The sequence below is a fragment of the Orycteropus afer genome, unplaced genomic scaffold (genome assembly GCF_000298275.1).
Source record: "Orycteropus afer afer isolate SDZICR_OR568_19922 unplaced genomic scaffold, OryAfe1.0 scaffold00289, whole genome shotgun sequence".
NCBI lineage: Eukaryota > Metazoa > Chordata > Mammalia > Tubulidentata > Orycteropodidae > Orycteropus > Orycteropus afer.
Window position 1 is genome coordinate 3,530,387 of NW_006921876.1, and position 21,438 is coordinate 3,551,824.

Genomic DNA, 21,438 nt, shown 5'->3' on the forward strand with positions numbered 1-21,438 from the left:
CAGCCACTCCTCAGAAGGAAGGTTGGGCAATCTACTTCCATAGTGATACTGCCTTGGAAACCCAAGGAGGGGTTGCTATGAGTTGGGTCCAACTCGATGGCACATAAAAACAAGTTTCTTTTAAGCTCAGTCTCCACTTCTCCTTAGTGCTGTTCTCTATCAATCTACTGGTCTGATCAATGCCATTCACTTGCTGAAGTGTTTACTCTAGGCTCATTGATTTCTCTTTGTCCCTCTTCTAGCCAACATTCTCAGAAACTTTTAACATCCATGTGAGTGAGTCTTCCAACACCCTGGTCTCCATCTCCTCAACTGCCTTGTTGTTGTTGTTGTTGTTGTTAAGTGCCATCGAGTCATCTCCAACCCATAATGACATTGTGTACAACAGAATGAAACATTGCCTGTTCCTGTGGCAGCTTCATGATCCCTGATACACCCGAGCCCATTGTTGCAGCCACTGTGTCAATCCATTTCATTGAGGCCCTTCCCCTTTTTCACTGACCCTCCACTTTACCAAGCATAATATCCTTCTCCAGAGAATAGTCCCTTCTCACAACATGACCAAAGTAGGTGAGACAAGGTCTGGCCATTCTTGCTTCCAAGAAGCATTATGGCTGCACTTCTTCCAGGACAGATTTTTTAGTCCTTTTAGCACTCCATGGCACTCTCAGTATTCTTTGCCAATACCACAATGAAAAGCATCCACTCTTCTTCAGTCTTCCTTATTTATTGTCCAGCTCTCACATGCATATGAGGCAACTGAAAATACCAAAGCTTTGGTTAGGCACACCTTAGTCTTCAAGGAGACATCTTTGCTCTTCATCTCTTGAAAGAGGTCTTTTGCAGCAGATTTGCTCAAAGCGATACATCTTCTGATGTCTTGGCTGCTGCTTGCATTGGTGTTGATTATAGAACCAAGTAATATGAAGTCTTTGACAACCTCAATCTTTTCTCTATTCATCATGATGCTGCTTATTGGTCCAGTTGTGAGGATTTTTCTTTTCTCTATATTGAGGTGTAATCCATACTGCAGACCATATTCTTCAATCTTCATCAATAAGTGCTTTAAGTCATCCTCAATTTCAGCGAGTAAAATTGTGTCACCTGCATATCGCAGGTTGTTAATGAGCCTTCTTCCAATCCTGATGCCATGTTCTTCCTCATATAGTTCAGCATCTTGGATTATTTTTGCTCAGCATACTGATTGAATAAGTGTGGTGAAAGGATACAACCCTGACACACTCCCTTCCTGATTTTAAACCATGCAGTGTCCCCTTGTTCTGTTTGAATGACAGCTTCCTGGTCTATGCACAGTGTCCTTATGAGGACAATGAAGTGCTTTGGAATTTCCATTCTTCTCAATGTTATCCATAATTTGTTATGATCCACACAATTGAATGCTTTTGGATAGTCAATAAAATGTAAGTAAACATCTTTCTGGTATTCTTTGCCTTGAGCCAAGATCCATCTGACATCAGCAATGATATCCCTCATTCCACATCTTCTGAATCCAACTTGCATTTCTGGAAGTTCTCTGTCAATAGACTACTGCAACTGTTTTTGAATTACCTTCAGTAAGATTTTACTTGCATGTGATAGTAATGATATTGTTAGATAATTTCCACATTCTGTGGGATTGTCTTTCTTTGGAATGGGTCCAAATGTGGATCTCTTCCAGTCAGTTGGCCAAGTAGCTGTCTTCCAAATCTCTTGGCATAGCCAAGTGAGTGCCCCCAGCACGACATCTGTTTGTTGGAACATCTCAGTGGATATTCCAACAACTCCTGAAGCCTTGTTTTTCACCAATTCCTTCAGTGCAGCTTTGACTTCTTCCTTCAGTACCACTGATTCTTGATCATACGCTAAAAAAACAAAACAAAACAACTCACTGCCATTGAGTTGATTCAACTCATAGCGACCCTCTTTGGGTTTCTGAGGTGGTATCTCTACAGAAGTAGATTGCCCAATCTTCCTTCTGAGGAGTGGCTGGTGGGTTTGAACCACTGGCCACCTGGTTAGCAGTCAAATGCCTTAGGCACTATCCTACCAGAGCTCCCTTGATCATATCATACCTCCTGAAACAGATGAACATCAACCAGTTCTTTTTGGTACGGTAACTCTGTGTATTCCTTCCATCTTCTTTTAATGTTTCCTGCATCATTCAATATTTTGCCCATGGAATCTTTCAATATTGCAACTCAAGGCTTAATTTTTCCCCCCCAGGCTTTCAGCTTGAGGAATGCTGAGCGTGTTCTTCCCTTTTGGTTTTCTAACTCCAGGCCTCTGTACATCTCATTATAATGATTGACTGTCTTCTCGAGCCTGTCTTTGAAATGTTTTGTTTGGCTCTTTTATCTCGTCATTTCTTCCATTTGCTTTAGCTACTCTCTGCTCAAGGGCAAGTTTCAGAGTCTCTTCTAACATCCATTTTGGTCTTTTCTTTCTCTCCTGTCTTTTTAATGACCTTTTGCTTTCTTCATGGATGATGTTCTTGACGTCATCCCCCAATTCCTCTGGTTTTTGGTCATTGGTATTCAATGCATCAAATCTGTTCTTCAAACGTCTTAGACTTCATTTTCACCAATAACCACTTCATATCCAAAATCTCAGATTGAAGTATCCCACTTCATGACTATCATCTTTTATCCTTACAGCTCGTTTACTCCGAGCATCCCCAGTGTAAAAGTTATCTGACTAGGAGACTGCCAATTCAGTTAACCACATATTCTGGATTCCTTGGTTCATCATTATAATCACTCATCTGAAAATATTCTAAACTCTCTTGTCTGTTTTTATTCCACTGTGCCATAGCTTTCTATTGCCAACTTATTTACACTGGGAACTGTTTTCCAGAATCACTTTCTTTGTATCATTTGGTGTTAGAGTTGGTGAAAAGTGAAGTTGCATAAGATTTGTGAGGCATATGGCAGTCATTATACCCTGAAGTTTGTATTGATTGGAGGCAGTGTTGTTGGTTAATGGCAGACACAGAAGTGCCAGAGTTTCCACTCTGTACTCACTCTCCCTTCTCTGGTTTCATCTCTTCTCCACTGATGACCCTGTTACATCAGCAGCTCCTGGCTCACCTCAAGACACTTTGGTGCAAACTCAAAGAGTCAACAACCATGGAGAATCAACAATCTTTTATGAACTTCTACACCAGACCTGCCATGGTCCTACTACAGGGCTGGATTTACTTACTGTAACTAGTTGCTGTTGAGTGAATTCAGACTCATGGCAACCCATATATGTCAGAACAGAACTGTGCTTTGTAGGGTTTTCAATGGCTGATATTTTGGAAGTAGATTACCAGACCATTCTTTTGAAGTGTTTTGAGGAGAACTCAAACTTCCAACTTTTCAGTTAGCAGCCGAGTACATTAATCATTTGCACCACCCAGGGACTCCTAGATGTGACTAGCTTCCTGATATGCCTGCAAATGTCCAGGACTTGTTAATAGCTTTTTTTCTGATCCTTTTAGGAGCTCTGGTGGTGTAGTGACTATGGCATTTGACTGCTAACCAGGAGGATGGTGGTTTAAACCCATCAGCCACTCCTTGGAAGGAAGATTGGGCAATCTGTAGAGATACCACCTCGGAAACCCAAGGATAGGTCACTATGAGTTGAAAATGACTTAATGGCAGTGAGTTGTTTGTTGGTTGTTTTATTTTCCCAGCTTCTCTCACAACTGTGTACAGTCTAATTACTATATTAAGTTCCTTATTCCATGCTTCCCTAGCTCAATCACAAACACTCACTTTTTTTTTTTAATTGTGATTTGGATGAAGATTTACAGAGCAGATTCACTTTCCATACATCAGTTCACATACACTTTGTCTCATGACATTGACCACAGTTTACCACAGTGTAACAGCTCCCCTCCCACTTCCTCCCCATAGTTACCTCTTCTCTGTGTCCATCCCTCCATGCACTCATGCCCCCTGAGCTTGTCTCCCTGCACGTAAGCAGCCCTTCTTTCTCCCATGATTGTTCTCTCCAAGGAGTGTATCTATCTGAGGTAAATGTTCAACTCATATGCCTATCTTTTGTTTGGCTGGAAACCGTGAGTGTGGGTTCAATTCCAGATCTGAAGGGCAGCTAGGGGCCATAGTCTCAGTGGTTCCACCAGGCTCTATCAGACCAGCAAACCTGGTCCTCCCCCACCTTTTTTTTTCTCCAAATGATTTTGAGTTTTGTTCCACATTGTTCTCCCTCTCTACCAAGGATCTCCTACATAGATCCCCTTCCACAATCACTTTTTTTTGAGGCTGCCCTCAAAAGAGAAAAAAACAAATTCACTGCTATCGAGTTGATTTCCACTTGTAGTAGTTCCCTTTGGATTTTCAAGGTGGTAAAGCTCTACAGAAGTAGATCGCCCAGTCTTCCTTCCACAGAGTGGCTGGTGGGCTTGAACCAGCAACTTTCTGGTTAGTAGTCAAATGCCTTAGGCACTGTACCACCAGAGCCCTAGAGAGGCTAAATATTACTGGGGAAAATCACACAACCCAACTGATTGGTTACATTTTTATTCATGAGTGGATAACCAAAACCAAAACCCCCTGCCATCTACTTGACTTGACTCATAGCAACCTTACAAGACAGAGTAGAACTGCCCTATAGGGTTTGTTGTTGTTGTTGTTAAGTGCTGTTGAGTCGTTTCCGACTCATAGCGACCCCATGCACAGCAGAACGAAACACTGCCCGATCCCGCGCCAGCCCCACAATCCCTGCTATACTTGATCCCATCATCACAGCCACTGTATCAATCCATCTCGTTGAAGGCCTCCCCCTCTTTCGTCGACCCTCCACCCTACCAAGCATGACATCCTTCTCCAGGGAATGATCCCTTCTTACAACATGACCAAAATAGGTGAGACTAAGTCTGGCCATTCTTGCTTCCAAGGAGCATTCTGGCTGCACTTCCTCCAGGACAGATCTGTTAGTTCTTTTAGCAGTCCATGGTACTTTCAGCATTCTCCGCCAGCACCACAACTCAAAAGCATCAACTCTTCTTTGGTCTTCCTTATTCATTGTCCAGCTCTATAGGGTTTTCAAGGAGCTCTGGTAGCATAGTGGCTAAGACACTTGCCTGCTAACCAGACGGCTGGCGGTTCAAACCCACCAGCCACTCCTCGGAAGGAAGGTTGGGCAATCCTACTTCCGTAGTGATACTGCCTCGGAAACCCAAGGAGGGGTCGCTATGAGTCGGGGCCGACTCGACGGCACATAACAACAACAACAACATAGGGTTTTCAAGGCTGTAAATCTTTTTTTTTTTTTTAAATGGGAGGGAAAAGACAGTTTATTTTTTTTAAATAAACTTTGTTTTTTAGAACAATTTTAGATTAATAAAAAGTGGGGAGATAGTACAGATAGTTCCCACATAGCTCACATCCAGTTTCACTTCCTATTTCTATCTAATATCCAAGTGCTATATTTGTTACAAGGACATCTGGTGGCGTAGGAATCTAAGGAATCTAACTGCTAACCAGAAGCCTGGTGGTTCAAACCACAATCTACTTCCATAGTGATACTGCCAAGGCTGTAAATCTTCACAGAAGCAAATTACCTCATCTTTCTCCCATGGAGCAGCTGGTGTGTTTGAACCATCAACCTTTTTTAGCTAGTAGCTGAATGCCTTAACCACTGCACCACCAGAGCTCCTTAGACTACATAACAGTCATCTATTTTTGTCTCTCCAGAATCCTTGCCCTCTTCATTGGGTAACAGCATCACAATTTTGCCTGATGAGGTATTCATTTCCCACTGAATGCAGTCTTACTGAGACTTTCAATCAAGCCATTGCTGCCCTTTGACTCAAGTGGGCCAATAAGATGCTCTCTCCTTGGAATTTGAATGCCGAGGACTGGAACTCTTTCATCTTTGGGTCCTTGTTATTGAGATCCTCAGTGTTAGCTAGTATCTTTAGCTTTCCGTATGACCATGAGAATGACTCCTTGTTCTTCCAGTAGATTCCTTTCTTGTAGCCATAGTTAATGTCCAAGACTTGCAATCAAAGAAGGAATCAACCACAAACCTCAAATGGGTATGCAAATCTTACCAGTAATCCTGCTCTGTTTCCCCAGTAAATATGGATTCTCACTTTTCAGGGCAGTTGTTTCATGTCTTTCCTCTTTTCTTAAACCTTCTTCCTGCTCCACACAACTGCTCATGCTTCATTAAGGAAATGGAAGCATTCTGAAATCTTCCTATCACCAAGTCTACAAACCTACTGGCAGATGAACTTATATTTTCTATTTTCTTTCCAATTACAGTGGAAGAAGCCTCCCTATTCTATCAAAGGCCAAGCACTCCACTTGTGCTGTGGACCCAGGTAAAGGCTTGTCATTTCAAAGATTTTGTGCCTGTGATTATCCACCCTCTCCCTGTCTGCTGAATCATTGCTATTATGGATTAATTGTGTCCCTCTGAAATACATGTTGTAATCCTAACCTCTAAATTTATGGATGTAATCCAATTTGGAAATAGGGCTTTCTTTGTTATGTTAGTAAGGCCATGCCAGTGTAGGGTGTGTCTTACACCAATTACCTTTGAGATGTAAAATGCACAGATGAGGCACAAAAAAGCAAGCAGAGATGGGGGAAGATACATACCACACTACATGAAGGTCTCCAAGGAACTAAGAACAGAAGGTGAGAAGAGACAAGGGATTTCCCCTAGAATAGACAGAGAAAGAAAGCCTTTCCCTAAAGCCACTGCCATGAATTCAGACGTCTAGCCTCCTAAATTGTGAGAAAGTAAATTTCTGTTTGTTATAGCCACCCACTTGTGATATTTTCTGCTATAGCAACTCTACGTAACTAAGACAGTGACTTTTCTTCCTTTATGGAATCCTTCCCATCCACATACAAATGCATCCTCGTGCCTTTCATCTTTTAAGATATAACCTTCCTTGACTCTATATCCTCCACTAGCTACCATTCCATTCTTGGCTCCTGATTCATAGCAAAACTTGTGGAATGAATTGTTTCCACTCTTACCTCCCACTATCTCAATCCACTCCAAATAGACTTCCATTTTTAGTTGGTGCTGTTAGTAGCCATATGTTGTTGTTGTTGTTATGTGCCGTCAAGTCAGCCCCGACTCATAGCGACCCCTCCTTGGGTTTCCGAGGCAGTATCACTACGGAAGTAGGATTGCCCAACCTTCCTTCCGAGGAGTGGCTAGTGGGTTTGAACCGCCAGCCTTCTGGTTAGCAGCCAAGTGCTTTAGCCACTATGCTACCAGAGCTCCTTGCAACTCATGACAAACTTATGTATGACAGAATGAAACATTGCCCAGGCCTGTGCCGTCCTCACGATCTTTGGTATGTTTAAGTCCATTGTTACAATCACCATGTCAGTACATCATATGAAGTGTTTCCCTCGTTTTTGTAGAACCTCTACTTTATCAAAAATCATGTCTTTCTCTAGAGATTAGTCTTTCCTGACAATGTGTCCATTCTCAATACTCCAACTAATTGGCACATAATAGGTACACAATAAATATCTTTTGAAAGATAAATATGACACATGTTTTATTATTATTCAAGTCACTTTTCTCTTGGCATAGTCCAGTTGTTCAGTATCCCTCTAAAAATGTGGCCCAGCTTGGATGACATGCCACAGATGTGCATAAATCCTTCCTTCATTTGGACTCTGTAGTTCTATTAACAGAGCCTAAAATCACTTCAGCTTTTTGGTGGCCATGTGCAAAGCTGTCTCATGGCATAAATGCAATGCAAGTGGTGGATCCTGGAAGAGGTGTGCAACTTGGTTGCTTCCTGTGTCACAGTGTTGACCAATCCTAAGTGAAAGGAGTTAACAGTGTTTTCAAAAATCTTTTTTTTTTTTAAATAGAAATGCTAAAGAATAAATTTTCTTCTGTTCTATATGTAATTTCTTTTTCATGCCTTTTTTTTGGATAGAAGGGAAATCTTCATACTTTCTCCTATTAAACTTATGAACTTTGGTCCATCCTTCAGGCCCATTGAGTTTAAAATCTTGCTTTTGTCATTCAGTATTATATGTCACCTGAAATTTTGATAAGTCTGCTTTATCCAACTTCATCAAGACTGATAAATATGTTGGACAGGATAGAGTCAAGGATAGATCCCCATGACATACCAATAGAGACCTTCCCTCAGGCTGGTATTACATAAACGATCAATCTTCTTTGGGTTCTCCTTCACATATTATCCTCTTGTGCACAACTAAAGGAGCTCTGTTGGCATAGTGCCTAAGCCACTTGACTGCTAACTGGAAGGCTGGAGGTTCAAACCTACCAGCCACTTGTTGGAAGGAAGATTGGGCAATCTACTTCCGTAGTGATACTGCCTCGGGACCCAAGGAGGAGCCTCTATGAGTCAGATCCGACTTGACGGCAGTGAGTTTGATTTTTTTGGTTTGTATACACCTAGCACTCAAAATACTAAAAAAAAAAATGGAATAGAAATAATCAAATTGAATCATGTGGCAGGAGCATGGGGCCCAAGACATTATTAGACTTCATTTCTCATCTTTGATAGCAGATCTATGTACTTGCGCAAGTCACTCAAAATCCCTTCAGTGTAATATACCTCACCTGTAAAATGAGTATATAAATATTTGTGAGTCTAGTTCCAGGATGCTGCATAAGTACCTCCCTTTCAGTGCCTGAGTGCTCAAGAGTTGTGATTCTGTGACTCCTACTAAGGTGAGTTGTCATCGGAATGTAGTGGCTTTTTGGCATCTTCTTTGGTATCAAGTTTTAATAGTGAAAAATTGGGGAGGAGGGAAATCCCAATGACCCCCAATAGAAGATAACATGATTATATATAATGGGCCATTTTGCAGTAATCAAAAGTCATGTTTCATGTTTTAGAAATATTCTTAATGATATGGAGAAGTAAATAAATAGTAAGATTTTTATATACAAAATGATCCCAAAATAGTGTGGAAGAAAATATGCAAAAATGTCAAAGCTTGTTATTTTTGGGTTGTTGTTGTTATGTGCCGTCAAGTCAGACCCAACTCATAGTGACCCCTCCTTGGGTTTCCAAGGCAGTATCACTACAGAAGTAGATTGCCCAACCTTCCTTCTGATATTTTTGGGTAGTAGGATTATTAATAATTTTGTCATTCTTTTTACTTGCCTCTATTCTTTAACATTTTACAATGAATATATATTACATATCCTGTAAGAAAAAAAATGAAAAACCTTTTAAGATACTTTATAGATTTATTAAAAAACCTTACTAATAAGACTCCTGTTCATGGCCTTTAATAATATGAATTCCATTTAGGAGGCTTAGTCTAAGGAAACAATTCAAGTTACCTAATATGTTTTAATACAAAGATGCTAATGCACTGTTATTTATAATAGTGTAAAATTTGAAAGAATCTAACAATGTTGGAATAATTAGATAAGCATATATCTCCTAGTTAAACTCAGAGGTAGACATTTACAATTGTGTTTATAAAGTCTGCAATAACAATGAAAAAAGCTTATGAAATAATTTTAGGAAAAATGGCATTTTTTTTTAAATTTTACATAGAAAAGTACCTGCTATATGGGATGAGTTGAGCTTATCTTTTTCTGGAGAGCCTCCTAGGGTTGGGTGGATACAGGACTGATAAACTTCTGTCCTTATCAAGGGCCCTAGCCCCAGAACAGGGGTTTCCAACCTCCCGTTACTCATTGTCAGATGGATACACTCCCTTCTAGCCCAGGATGTGAGTCTCTCCTAGGGTTGCTTGAAATCTCTGGGGGGGGGGGGGCTTCTATCAGCTCATTCTTTCCCACCTGCTCCAATCAGAAAAATCTTTTTGTTAGATTAATTTCCACCTTTTCCTGCTTCTTTTCCACGGATGTTTTGTCAGTAGCCCTTTTGGTAATGATGTTGGATGACATTCTGAGTTTTTAAGATATGCCAGTCATATTACAGATATTTCAGTTCATCCTCACAATATGAGGTATATATGTATGTGTGTATATACTTTATGAGATATCTACTGTTATCCTCACTTTACAGATGAAGAAACTGAGATTTAAAGAGGTTAAGTAATTTCATTAAGATCACATAGCTAGTAAATGGCAGATTCAAGATTTGAACTGACTATCAACCTGTCTTGATGTACCTAACACATTGCCTAACACATAGGATACACTCAATAAAGATCAATTGATTAAAGTGAATTTCTAAACTTCCAGTTGTTAAAAACCAAAAAACCAAACTCACTGCCATTGAGTCAATTCTGACTCACAGTGACTGCCATTGGGTTTCCAAGGTGGTAAATCTTTACAGAAGTAGATTGCCCCATCTTCCTTCTGTGAAGCGGCTAGTGGGTTTGAACCCTCGACCTTCTGGTTCACAGTCAAATGTCTTAGGCAATGAGCCACCAGAGCTCCTTCTTGTTATTGTTGCTGTTAGTGTCGTCAAGCTGTCAACTCACAGCGTACAACAGAACGAAACACTGTCTGGTCCTGTGCCAGCCTCACAATCCTTGCAATATCTGAGCCCATCATTGCAGCCACTGTGTCAACTGATCTCATTGAGGCCCTTCCCCTTTTTTGTTGACCATCCACTTTACTGAGCATGATATCCTTCTCCAGGGAATGGGCCCTTCTGACAACATGACCAAAGTAGATGAGATGAAGTCTGGCCATTCTCTCTTCCAAGGAGCATTCCAGCTGCACCTCTTCTGGGACAGATTTGTTTGTTCTTTTGGCAGTCCATGGTACTTTAAGCATTCTTCACCAACACCACAACTCAAAACCATCAACTCTTCTTCAGTCTTCCTTATCCATTGTTCAGCTCTCACATGCATATGAGGTGATTGAAAATACCATGGCTTAGGTTAGGTGGACCTTAGTCTTCAAGGAGACATCTTCGCTCTTCATCTCTTGAAAGAGGTCTTTTGCAGCAGATTTGCCCAGTGTAATACATCATCTAATATCTTGACTGCTGCTTCCATTGGTGTTGATTGTGGAACCAAGCAATATGAAATCTTTGACAACTTCAATCTTTTGTCCATTTATTATTGCTCTTGTTAGGTGCAATCAAGTGGGTTTCGACTCCATAGCAACCCAGAATGAAAATCTGCCTGATCCTGCACCGTTCTAACAGCTGCTGCATTTGAGCCCATTGTTGAGGCCACTGTGTCAGTCCATCTCATTGTGGGTCTTTCCCTTTTTCATCGACCCTCTATTTTACCAAGCATGTTGTTGTTTTCCTGGGACTGGGCCCTCCCGATAACATGTCCAAAATAGGGCCCTGAGAGTGGGAGAAGCATTCCCTAGAGCATGCCATGCAAATTTCTTAGACAAGAACGTTTTGTTGTTAAGTTATTGAAATGTTGTGTGTGTGTGTGTGTGATCCACTGCCTTATTATGGAATCCTTTCTGCCTGAGTCCACAGGAAAGAGTTTCCCTACTGATTGTCTGGAAGCATTCTTTGCCGGGTACAGTCCCAGGCCAGCTGGTCAGGGAGCCACAGAGGAAAGAAGCAGGCTCCTGCACTCCCCCAGCCTCTGACTTGGGCTTTATGACACTAGAAAATGCAGTTTAAACTCAGACCCAGTTTTCTTCAAGGATTAATATCTAGCAACTGTCCTGGCCTTCCACCAAAATTTATTGAGCACCTACTGTGATGGTTACATTTTATGTGTCAGCTTAGCTTGGCTACAGTGCCCATTTGTTTAATCAAACATAAGGACAGATATTGCCATGAAGGTATTTACATATGACTAACATTTGAATCAGTTAACCTTCAATAAAGCAGATTACCCTCCATTACATGGGTGGGCCTCCTCCAGTCAGTTGAGGGCCATAAAAACAAAAATTGAGGTTTCCTGAGCAAAAAGATTTTTGCCTCAACATTCTAAATAGACACCTTGCTGGAATTTCCTCCCTGCTGCCTGGCCTACTGATTTTGTGCACAAGACTGCTGGGGCTTCCAGTCTATCCTCTGACCTATGAATTTTGGACTTGCCAGTCTCCACAATTGTCTGAGTCAATTCTTTAAAAGAAATCTCTCTCTCCCTTTCTCTTTATATATACACACACACACTTAGCAACCATCATGAAGGTGGCACATGACTGGACAAGGTTCCATTCTGTTGTACATGGGGTTACCATATATATTCCTATTGAAACCAGTTGCTGTCAAGACTATTCTGCTTTCAGTGGGTGATTTTTTGGAAGTAGATCACCAAGCTTTTCTTCCCAGATGCCGCTGGGTGGACTCAAACCTCCAACCTTTCTGTTAGCAGGAAGGAGACCCCACTTTAGGAGTTAGAAGAACCATAAGCCGAACCTGTCAGCCTGGGTCATGCTACTGGAAACCATCTTCTGGGCTAACCTAAGCATTAGTGCCTAGGTTGTTGACCCCTGAGATGAAATTTCCTGAAAAAAGATTTCCAAAAATTCTCTCTCTCTCTGCCCTTATTTTCTTCCAGAGGTCAGAGGGGAATTCTGTCTCCATAACTTTGCCAACATCCCTTCAGCTCTGTGGCCCACCCAGTCTCCACCCAGCAGAGCAACCTGCACAGCTGTAGGCATGGCCCTTATCTCCGTGGCCCAGGCTTGCTAGAGATGATAGTGAGTCACAGGCTGGCCATGCTGGGGGAACCAGCTGTCAGTTTCTAGGAGGGTTATATGGTCAGGGCAAGTCTCCTGAGTGCTGCTCCTGCCCAGGGATTTGCCTTCCTGTATGCAGGTTAAGCTGAGTCAGAATGAACACTGAGTAGTGCCTCAGAGGAGACTAAGAGGGTAACTGGCCTCTGGAGGACTGACATGGAAACAAGGAGGGGCAGCTTTATCCATTTTGCCTTCATCATGAGGTGGCGTTTACAGGCTAATTGCAAGTCTTTTGAGCACCAGGAATTAGAGTAACTTCATTTTCTTTCAATCCACTTCACCTTCTCCACTGGAATCACTAGGACTTATTGAAGTCCTGCAAGGCTCTCAAATCTCTGGACCTGTGGTAGTGGACTAGTTTCACTCTACTTTACCACATCTTTCCATTCCATTCCATTGTTTCCCCTCTTCCCCATCTTGGTGACCAATGGCCCTATGCTTTCCCCTACATAAGTATAGTAATAACAGCTACAGTGAAAACACACCATTATCTATTGAGTGTGTCAGGTATAGGGTATCTTTTTAAATCTTCAAACAACCATGTGAGTAGGTATTATCATCTCCAATTTTATAATTGAAGAAATTGAGGCTCAGGGAAGTTAAGAATCTTGTCCAAAGTCACTCAGCCAGTAAGGAGCTACCCAGAGCTCTCATCCACAGTTGGCCATGTGAGTAGTGTTCAAACTCTACATCAATCTTGACATCTTATCTCCAGACAAAGTCTACCAGTCCTGTATTCCATCAATAACTCCTCCCCTCTCCAGTCAACAGTGTCTACAGAACCCCATTAAGTGCCTATTTACCTCAAGGGACATAAAAGAAGGCCAATCATGCACCTGCCCTTGAGGAGCTGACAAGCTGGTTGAGAAGACAAGGTGAAGACATGTATATTAATGTATGAAGAATACTAGACTGTACTGAGATGACAGAATTTGCATTTACTGGCATTGGGAGTCAGAGGCCTTATTCAAATGCCCACACAGCCCCTGTGTGAGTTCTAAGTTACTTCTCTTCTCTGGGCCTGTTTTTTATCTGCAAAATGTGAATGGAATGGTTGTGCTAGAAGATTGTGAGTATACTATCCTATGTGCCCTATTTAAAGGTGAGAAGGTAGGGAAACTGAGGCCCAGGGATTAGGAGTATTGCAGAGCAAAGCTAGAGAAGAAAACCATGAGATTTGACCCTTAGAAGAAAAGCATTTTGTTTCAAAAAGCAGAATGACACATCCAAGAATGGGCCCAGCTAGGCCTGTGAAAGGGTTGGAGAGCTTATCTACTGGTCAACCTTTTGTATCTGACAAAACCCTAAGAGCCTTTCATCCTGGTGTGGATTACCTTAGTTCTTGGGGCTCAAGGGAAAGTAAGCCTTGTTGCTTCTCATCCTTTCACCCCCAGGGTACTGCAGCCTGTGCCTTGAGAGCAATAAGGCTCTGACCAAGCCGTTTAGGAGATATTTTCCTTAGAAACAAGACACAATGTGTGAGTTTGGAGGAAAGACTGAGAGGAGACACTGAAAGGTTGGAGGTTGGAGCATTAATCTGATCTGGCAAGTTGCCTTTCCTTCAAGGCATCTAGGTTCAAATGTACACAAACGTCCTAAAGAAGGAAGTGTTTGTATCGGTTATTTAGGAAAGAAATGAGGCTCAGAGGAGATCTAGAGTTGCTTGTTTACATTATTTTGTTGCAAAGTGCTTTCCTTAGCTGTGTTCGCTGTTTTTATTTCCAAGCTGATATAGAAGGCAAGTTTTGAAGTTGAGTGAACACTTCTGCCTCTTCTGATCATGTCTCATAATCACAATTTTTATGATGCCACTTTAGGTCAGTAGGAATATACTATGCATGTGATACTTCAAAAGCATTGTCTCAATTTGTATGTAATTATTACAGCATTCCCAAGAGATAGATACACCATCTGTCTGTTAGTTTGTCATACATACTATAGTGGCTTGCATGTTGCTATGAGCCTGGAAGCTATATGGACAGGTTTCAGCAGAGTTTCCAGACTCAGACAGACCATCAAGAAAGGCCTGGTCTTTTATCTGCAAAATGTGAATGGAGCACAATAGAAAATTGTCTGATATAGTGCTGGAAGATGAGCCCCCCACGTTGGAAGGCACCACACATGGCTGCAACATGGACTTGTTGTTGTTGTTGTTGTTGTGTGCCGTCGAGTCGGCCCCGACTCATAGCGACCCCTCCTTGGGTTTCCGAGGCAGTATCACTACGGAAGTAGGATTGCCCAACCTTCCTTCCGAGGAGTGGCTGGTGGGTTTGAACCGCCAGCCGTCTGGTTAGCAGGCAAGTGTCTTAGCCACTATGCTACAAGCACACCAACAATCATGAAGATGGCCCAGGACTGGGCAACATTTCATTCTGTTGCACATGAGGTTGCCATGAATGGGATATGACTCAACAGCAACTAATAGCAGAAACAACAACAAAAGATACATAGGCTACACTTCAAAATGTCCATTTTACTTATGGGAACATTGAAATTCAAGGAGCTGACTTGCCCGAATCATACAGCCAGTAAGTGTAAAAGTGGACTCAAATGGTCCCTCTTATCATGAGAACATATGCTCTCATATTTCTTTTCTTTTGCCGTCTTTAACCCTTTTGATCCCTTTATGATCAAAGCTGTTCTACACATGAACATTCACTCACCCTTCCAACTAATGATATGGAGACCCATTGCTTTCTATACCTCAGCTTCTGCTCTCATCCCAGTGTAGGAGAAAAACCACAGGAGGATAGGCTGAGATCACCTTGTCTATTATAATATGCATTTCTATTTGTGAGGTGCTTTTAATTTTTAGAGAAACAAAAATTACAGCATACTTTCATTCCTGTGAGGTAGGGTGGTAAGTCTAACAGTGTAACAGAGATAGCAGCTATTTCCTAAACACCTACTGTGTTATATGCAGTAACACATTTAATCTTCAGGGACAGCCCTGCCTCAGAGGCTATGTGACTCCACAGATGAGTTGAGTAACTTGCCCAAGGTCATTCAGTTATTAAGTCAGAACCAGAATTTCAAAGGTCCATCTTAACCACTGTATCATATTCCTTCAGTGACAGAGTTGGTCTTAAATTACTCAGGTCTCCTAACTACCAATCTAGTACCTTCTGCAGTACCAGGCATGAGATTGAGATTGTAATCATGACTCCCTGATCGAAAGTTTATCTTTGCACCATTTTTAAAAGAAAGCACTTGAAAGGCATAGTGTAAATTAGGTTACATAGATGAACACTGTGGTAGCAGAAGAATGGTCCCCCAAAAGATACCCACATCCTATCCCTGGAACCTGTGAATGTTACCTAATATGGCATAAGGGATTTGTAGATGTGATTAAGTTAAGGATTTTGAGAAGGGGAGATTATCCTGGATTATCCAGGTGGGCCCTAAATGTAATCACCAGTATCCTTATAAGAGAGAGGCAAGAAGGTCAAAGAAGGAAATAGGAGATATGAGGACAGAAATAAGAGGGTGGAGTGATGGGAGGAAAGAGTCATGAGCCAAGGAATGCAGATAGCCTCCAGGAGGCAGAAAAGCCAAGCTAGATTCTCCCCTAGAGTTTCCAGAAGGAAGCAGCCCTGCTGTCATCTTGATTATAGCCCAGTGAAAAGGATTTTGAAGTTCTGATCTCCACAACTGTAAAACAATACATTTATGTTGTTTTAAGCCACCAAATTTGCAGTAATTTGTTACAACATGGGAAACTAATACAAGTAACTATTTATGTACTTAACAAATAACTTAAAGTATTTACAATTTATCCATTTATATGTAAATAATCCATAGTAATTCATTGTAAGCAAGGGCCATGATTGCTTACCCAGGCTTTTGGATATTAGAATTAAAAATCATTTTAAGTCACTTATTACAGTCAAAACTGTACTAGGCCAAACTCAACCAGCCTAATTTTATATTGGAGATATGGTACTTCTGTTTAGGTATTTGAAAGTAATTTTTCAAACCTCTATATCGGACTTCTAATTCAGCTTGACCTTCTCTTAATTATCTGCAAAGGAAGTATAAACAGTCCTCAATTTACAGTGTATTCAAGTTACAACCAACTGCACTTCTGGTGGTCTTCTTTTTTTTTTTAATACCTTATCATTAGTAATATATACTATAGACAATGTTGCAACATGTAATTTGCTGATCTCACCATATCTGTAAGTTTATATATAAAGTTTCCAACCCTTGATGACAAATAACGATCGAGTTTAAAAAGATACTGATAATAGGCAATAATAATAAAAACTTAAAGAAAATAAAAAGAGTTATTTGACTTAAACCAATTTACAATGGAGTCACTGGAACAAAACCCCAATTGTAAGTTGAGGACTACCTATATACTTAGTACATATAACACAAAGACTAATGTTCCTAGCAAGGAGGAAATAATTAAGAAATTGCTATATATCTTTGTGTTCACTTCCATTTTGGTGAGGATTGATTTGTTCAGTTATAGATTTTTGTCTTGATTGGAGGTATCTGCATAGAATATTTATCTATATATTGGCATGTAATGTAAGTTACCAATTTCATAGACATGATACAAATAGCTTATAATTCTTAATCACATAATAAGGCAAATATCTTATTTCAGCCATTATTACCTTTTGAATAAGATGTGTAAACAGAAAGAAAATTCATGTTTTATTTATCATTCTTCTCGAAGGCAGAACTGCATATGGACTTAAGCCTTGAAATAGTTATTGGATATGTTTGTGCTTTTTGGTAATTTTTATTCACAAATATTGTATTTACTATGCATACTGTGTGGCTGAAATTACTACCAACAATATAAAGTATTATGAGGCCTGATGGTGCAGTGATTAAGTACTCAGCTGCTAACCATAAGGCCAGTAGTTCGAACCTCACAGCTGCTCCACATGAGAAAGAAGTGACAATGTGTTTCCATAAATATTACAGACTTGGAGACCATATGGGGGAGTTCTACTCTGTTCTATAGGGTCTCTATGAGTCAGAATTGCCTCAGTGATTATATATATGTGTGTGTGTGTGTGTGTGTAATATATATACAAATCCTTATTTGACATAATGGTGGTTTTTATTGTAATCCTTTTGCAGATGAACATGAGTTTGAACAATATAATACAAAAATCTAATTGGCTAAGATGCAAGTTATGGCTATCATTAGGTGTTTATCCACCTGCTTTCCAAAGCAGCTACATAAATCTTTACTGGAAATGTTCAGCTATGTAAAGGTTCATTTATATCAAGTTAAGTGATAGAGCAAAGATAATTACTAACTACTTAGAATGGTGTTTATCATTATCTTCCTGGTGACAGGATTACTGAACTTTGAGTAGGCACCATAGTGTGGCTCAAAGAAATATTGGCTGCTACAGCCTCTGGAACTACAACACATACAGAATAAGTTAAGTCAGTGTTATTAAATATAAAACAGACAGACTATAAATCATTAACTAGTTTTAGTTTAATAACACTGGCATGGAGTTAGAGGAACAGTTGGAGATATCAGCAAGAGCTGGAGTGGACGATATGAGGCTTGACTGGGCCTTTAAAAGAGAGAAAGAAACATTAGGTAAATTAAGAAAATACACCCAAGAAATGAGAGGTCTATCTGCTGTGGAAGTTAATTGGGGATCCAGTAAATAGCTTCTCTTCTTTGTTATCTTCTGTCTTTTTTTTTTTGTAATTGCCATCAAGTAGATTTTGACTCATGGTGACCCCATGTGTCCAGAGTAGAACTTTGCTCTATAGGGTTTGCAAGGCTGTGACCCTTTTGGGAACAGATCGCCAGGCCTGTCTTCTGAGGTGCTTCTGGGTATGTTTAAAACACCAAACTTTCAGCCAGTTAAGTTGAGCGCTTAACCATTTATGTGATCCAAGGACTCCATCTTCTGAATAAGACATATGTTAACACTGACAGATACATTTTAAAAAGACCCAGGTGCTGTTGCTTATAGGTTGCCATTAATGTATCCCAGAATGCCCTTAGCACAGTCCCAAGTGGTTCTCTAGCTCCTGTCTTCTTAGCAGACACGATTCCTGCAACACATTTATTAACAGCCCACCTGATGTCAATATACAGGAGTCTGTTTTAGGAGTCTCCGGTGGTGTAGTGCCTAAGGCATTTGACTGCTAACTTCTCGGAAGAAAGATTGAACAATCTACTTCTGTAGTGATACTGCCTCAGAAACCCAAGGAGGGGTGGCTATGAGTCGGATCTGACTCCACGACAGCACGGTGCATTGTTGTTTATTTTAGGATTCAGTTTCTATGTTTTGTTTGAGGTTGATGTTAATTTGGAATGAAAATACTCATGGACTGTATCACATGACTTAGGTTAGAACCTAGAACCTAACTGTTGCTTGACCTCTTCCAGTCAGTGTAAGCCCACAGGTATGACTTCTGCCGCCCACTCTAGATTAGGGACTTATTCTTCCCTTGTCTCTTCCTCCACATACTGCCCAGAGCTAGGCCTAGAGGAGTGCACATTAAACCTGTACTGACCCACAAAGCCAACAGATTTGGCTGCTAATGGTAGAATTCAGTGGGATTTTAAGAGCAAACCTGCAAAGGAAAATTTAGGAAGATAGGGAGCAAGGGAGAATTATTCTTTCCCACTATCCAAATTTTCAGTGCTGCTCTACTTCCATATTTTGCCTTCAAATATAAGTGAAATCACTACTAGAGACTTCACTTGTGCAAAGACAGGTAAGTAAATACCTTTAAACATACTGGAAAACTATTTCTTCAGTTCTGGAATAGAACTCACTCCCATGAGCTTCCAGCCAAACAATAGCAGGCATACAGGGTGAATTTATACCAAGTAGATACAATGCTTAGAAAAATCAATCATGGGAGAACAGAAGGGCAGTATTTGCACAGGGAGATAGCTCAGGGGGCAGGAATGCATAGGAAAGAAGGACACAGGGAAGAGGTAACTACAGGCAGGAAGCGGTAAGAGAGCTGTTACATTGTGGGGATTGCAGTCAGTGTCATGAAACAAGATGTGTATGAACTGCTGTATGGAAAATGAATTTGCTCTGTAAACTTTCATCCAAATCACAATAATAATAATTAATAACAAAATATTTCTAGAACTTCCAGGGCTATTTGTAAAATTTTAGTAGCAGTAGTTTTTGATACTTTCTGCTTCCATTCTACCTGGGGGGCAAATCCCCAGTAATGTGGTTTACTCTGGGGCCTGTAGGCTGTGTGAGCCTGCTGGAGAGCCAGCCATGAACCATCAGAGCCACTGAGAACCGAATGCACTGATGGGCAGTCCAGGCATGACTCTGCCTTCCCCCTCCCCCAACTCCTCCACAGGGCTAGCACAGGGCTTGTTGATCCAACCTAGAGCCTCCCTGTGTGACATCACTGAGCTGGGGGCTATTCCCTCACCCACAGGTCTAAAGGCAGCAAGTCTAATAGTCAGGATGATCTGCCCTGATAAATGGATCCAAACAGGCATAAACAGAAAGGCCTACCCAGCTACTCCTTCCTGTGGTTATCGTGGGCAGATGTGCCCTCGTAGTTCCTCTTCCAGGAACAAGGAACTCTTTTTACTCATGTGGTCACACTTGCTTCTTGAAGAAGGAACACTGACTGCACTAGGAAGGGGACATGCTTTGGATCATCCAGTCATAGGCAGTGGGTGAAACAGGGAATGTTGGCCTGTTGACTGCTCAGCCCATAGCTTTGCCCAGCGGACCATACCAGTCTCCGTGATACTTGTCTTCTAGGTTGCCCAGAGAATCCAACTGCTGTTTCAACTAGATGCTTTATCTAGAAAATATTTTCCTTTCTTTCTCTCACTTCCTTTTGTTACTTCACCTCTATTTGCTTTCACATTTATTTTGTTCCAGGCATGCTTGTTAAGAGAGTAGATCAGGGAGGCCTGAAATATCGGACTGGGTGGGCTGCTATCACTTATTCACACATCTGCCTCCAGGCTTCACTCCTCCCTAACAGCTGGCATCTGGAGTGGGGAGATGGCTGCAACATCAGAGTCTGGGGAGGCACAGCTGTCTGTGTGGCACAGCTGATGGGCTGGTTTCCCACCCCTGCAGATAGCCAGGGGGAGATGACGCTGACAGGCTGAGCACCTCCACCCTCAACTCCAACACACACAGGGCCCTGCAGCCCATTTCTTCTCTCCTCCTGCAGCTTCTCAGTGCTTTTTAGCCAAGAACAAGAAAAGAGACTCAAAGATCGCATCTTTGTCATTATGTGACAGTCACAGCTTTGAGCTTTAAGTCATGGGTCAGGGATGAAAAAAAAATAGGCCAACTCTGAGAAGGGTTGACCACATCTGCTCTGATTCTTTTAAGGCAAGGCAGGCAGAGTGTGTGTGTGTGGAGTGAGAGAGCCTGCCTGCTCATTTACAGTGTCTCAGTTCCCTATCTGAACCATCTTCACAAAAACAACTTATTGCCCTCAGAGTATGCTGAAAATATAAACCAAACCAAACTCACTGCCGTCCAGTCAGTTCCAACTCATAGCAACCCCTCCTTGGGTTACCAAGGCGGTTGTTGTTGTTGTTATTAGGTGCTGTCGAGTCGTCTCTGACTCATAGCGACCCTATGCACAGCAGAACAAAACACTGCACAGTCCCATACCAGCTCCGCGATCCTTGCTATACTTGAGCTCATTGCCACAGTCACTGTGTCAATCCATCTCATTGAGGGTCTTCCCTGCTTTCGTTGACTCTCCACCTTACCAACTATGACATCCTTTTCCAGGGAATGGTCCCTTCTGACAACACAACCAAAGTAGGGGAGATGAAGTCTGGCCATTCTCACTTCCAAGGAGCATTCC